Source organism: Lathyrus oleraceus, chromosome 5 (genome assembly GCF_024323335.1).
Source record: "Lathyrus oleraceus cultivar Zhongwan6 chromosome 5, CAAS_Psat_ZW6_1.0, whole genome shotgun sequence".
Taxonomy (NCBI): domain Eukaryota; kingdom Viridiplantae; phylum Streptophyta; class Magnoliopsida; order Fabales; family Fabaceae; genus Lathyrus; species Lathyrus oleraceus.
Genome location: NC_066583.1, coordinates 61362671 through 61366376, shown reverse-complemented (window position 1 = coordinate 61366376; position 3706 = coordinate 61362671). Strand labels below are relative to the sequence as shown.

Sequence of the window (3706 nt, the reverse complement as noted above, 5' to 3'; positions counted from 1 at the left end):
TCAGTGTAGATGATTATTTTGGCTCCGACCAAGTAAGAACGAAATTTATCTAGCGCAAACACTACTGCTAGAAGTTCTTTCTCGGTTGTGGCGTAATTCATTTGTGCTTCATCTAGAGTTCTACTTGCGTAACATATAACATGAAGCTTTTTATCCTTTCGTTGTCCTAAAACAGCACCTACAGCATAATCACTGGCATCACACATTATTTCGAATGGTTCATTCCAATCTGGTGTCTGCATTATGGGTGCGGAGATCAGTGCTTGTTTAAGCGTTTGAAATGCTTCTAAACATTTATTGTCGAATATGAATTCAGCATCTTTCATTAACAGTCCGGTTAAAGGTTTAGTTATTTTAGAGAAGTCTTTAATGAATCGTCGGTAAAAACCGGCATGTCCTAAGAAGCTTCGTACTTCTCTCACAGTTTTCGGGGGTTGAAGGTTTTCGATTACCTCTATTTTGGCTTTGTCTACTTCAATTCCTCTGTTTGAGATGATGTGTCCTAAAACAATTCCTTCTTGTACCATAAAGTGGCATTTTTCCCAATTAAGTACTAGGTTTACTTTTACACATCGCTCTAGAACTCTCTCTAGGTTTTCAAGACATTCTTCAAAGCTTTGTCCGCATACGGAAAAGTCATCCATAAATAATTCCATGATGTTTTCTAGAAAATCGGCGAATATTGCCATCATGCACCTTTGGAAAGTTGCAGGGGCATTACACAAGCCAAACGGCATTCGTCTATAAGCGAAGGTACCAAAAGGGCACGTGAACGTTGTCTTTTCTTGGTCATCAGGATGAATTGGTATTTGAAAGAAACCTGAGTAACCATCTAGATAGCAGAAATGAGAATGTTTTGCTAATCGTTCTAACATCTGGTCAATGAATGGTAAAGGGAAATGATCTTTGTTTAGTTTCCTATAGTCAATGCACATTCTCCATCCCGATTCGATTCGTTTGGTTATAGTTTCTCCTTTTTCATTTTCAATGACTGTTACACCTCCTTTCTTTGGTACTACGTGTACAGGACTAACCCATTTGTTATCAGATATAGGATATATGATACCTGCCTCTAATAACTTGGTTATTTCCTTCTTCACTACCTCACTCAGGATCGGGTTTAGTCTCCTCTGATGTTCCCTAGAAGTTTTACAGTCTTCTTCTAGCATGATGCGGTGCATACAAATAGAGGGACTTATTCCTTTAAGATCGGTGATGTTGTAACCTAGTGCGGTTGGATATTTTCTTAAGATATGCAGGAGTTTTTCTGTTTCGAGTCTTCCTAGGTCAGCATTAACTATCACTGGTCGTTCAAGCTCTAAGTCTAGGAATTCATATCTCAGATTCTTGGGAAGTGTTTTCAGGTCTAAGGTTGGTTTCTTAAGGAATTGCGTAGGGTCCGGTGTTATTGCTAAACATTGGTCAAGTTTGTCTTCTACAAGATAGTCAGATGATTTGTCTTTTTCTAACTCCGTTTCTTTTATGCATTCATCGATGATATCCATGAAGTAACATGTATCTTCTATTGCAGGTGCTTTCAAAAATTGGGAAAGAATGAACTCAATTTTCTCTTCTCCTACTTCAAAAGTGAGTCGTCCTCGTTTTACATCTATGATTGCACCGGCAGTTGCTAAGAACGGTCTTCCCAGTATAATGGGTGTAACTTCATCTTCTCTAATATCCATGATTATAAAATCAGTTGGAATGTAGAATTGACCTATGCGCACTGGAACGTTTTCAAGAATTCCTACAGGATATTTTACGGAACGATCTGCTAGTTGCACAGACATTTTAGTTGGTCTTAATTCTCCCATTTCAAGTCTCTTGCATATGGATAAAGGCATAACACTAATACCTGCTCCTAAATCGCATAAGGCTTTGTCAATGACAAATTTTCCTATGTGACAGGGTATAGAGAAACTACCTGGGTCTTTAAGTTTAGGAGGCATATTCTGTATTATAGCGCTACATTCAGCGGTGAGTGTAACGGTTTCGCTATCTTCAAGTTTCCTTTTATTATAAAGAATTTCTTTTAAAAACTTGGCATATGAGGGCATCTGCGTAATAGCTTCTGTAAACGGAATTGTGACGTTTAATTGTTTTAGTAGGTCGACAAATTTTTTAAATTGGCCCGCATCTTTGGTTTTAATAAGCCTTTGAGGGTAAGGGATAGGTGGTTTATAAGGTGGTGGAGGTACATAAGGTTCCTTCTTTTCTACGGTTTCCTTATTACTCTCTTCCTTTTCCTTAGGTTCACTTTCTTCCTCAATTGACTTTTTAGAGTTTTGGTTTTCTATCCTTGGGTCAGACGGTCCTTCCACTTCCGTTCCACTTCTCGGTATAATTGCATGAGCGTGGCTTCTTGGGTTAGGTTGGAGTTGGCCAGGAAATGTACCAGTTGGGGCAGCAGTAGGTACTTGTTGTTAAGCTACTTGTGAAATTTGCGTTTCCAGCATTTTGTTATGAGTAGCCAGGGCATCTACTTTACTTGCTAGTTGTTTTATTTGTTCGCCAGTGTGTACATTCTGGTTTAAGAAATCTTTATTGGTTTGCTGTTGAGAAGCTATAAAGTTTTCCATCATGATTTCCAAGTTGGATTTCCTAGGGGCGTTATTGTTAGATGTAGATGGGGTCGGCTTCTGATATCCCGGAGGTATAACTGGGGCTTGATTTGGAGATTGTCCAGGTGCGTATAGAGCATTATTACTCTTATATGAAAAATTGGGATGATTCTTCCAATTTGAGTTATAGGTGTGCGAGTAGGGGCTTCCTTGAGCATAGTTTACTTGCTCCGCTTGGATTCCTGTTAGGAGTTGACAATCTGCAGGAGTGTGACCTTGGATTCCACAGACTTCACAATTCTGAGTTATGGCAACCACGGTGGTTGGAGGTGATACATTTAAACTTTCAATTTTCTGGACCAGAGCATCCACTTTTTCATTAACATGATCAAGGTTACTTATCTCGTACATGCCAGTTTTCGTTTGAGGTTTTTCCACCATTGTTCGTTCGCTTCCCCACTGATAGTGGTTTTGAGCCATGCTTTCGATAAGTTGGTAGGCATCAACATAAGGTTTGTTCATTAGTGCACCACCTGCGGCGACATCTATTGTTAACCTCGTGTTGTACAGGAGACCATTATAGAATGTATGAATTACTAACCAGTCCTCTAAACCATGGTGTGGACAAAGTCTCATCATGTCTTTGTATCTTTCCCATGCTTCGAAAAGAGACTCGTTGTCTTTCTGTTTAAATCCATTTATTTGGGCTCTTAACATAGCTGTTTTGCTTGGCGGAAAATATCGAGCAAGAAAAACTTTCTTCAACTCGTTCCATGTGGTGACTGAGTTGGAAGGAAGAGATTGAAGCCATCTTCTAGCGCTATATCTTAGTGAGAAAGGAAAAAGACGAAGTCGAATTGCCTCTGAAGTAACACCATTAGCTTTAACAGTATCAGCGTATTGGACAAATACGGATAAATGAAGGTTAGGATCCTCGGTAGGATTTCCAGAGAATTGGTTCTGTTGCACTGCCTGCAACAGTGAAGGTTTGAGTTCAAAGTTGTTTGCTTCGATTGCGGGTGGAGCAATACTTGAATGCGGTTCATCTTGCGATGGAGCGGCGTAATCTCGAAGAGCACGAGCTGGTTCTGCCATCTCGGGTATCGAAGGGAAAATATTTTTGAAATCAGGAAGTTCTACAGGAG

The 3706-nt window shown here is 39.7% G+C and overlaps 1 non-coding gene across 1 annotated transcript; it reads left to right on the top strand.

The window, feature by feature from the left end:
• The first annotated feature begins 3171 nt into the window (after positions 1-3171).
• On the top strand, positions 3172-3278 carry LOC127089360 (small nucleolar RNA R71). The gene has a single exon (XR_007790970.1). It is a non-coding gene; the product is annotated as a small nucleolar RNA R71 (small nucleolar RNA).
• The last annotated feature ends 428 nt before the right edge of the window (positions 3279-3706 follow it).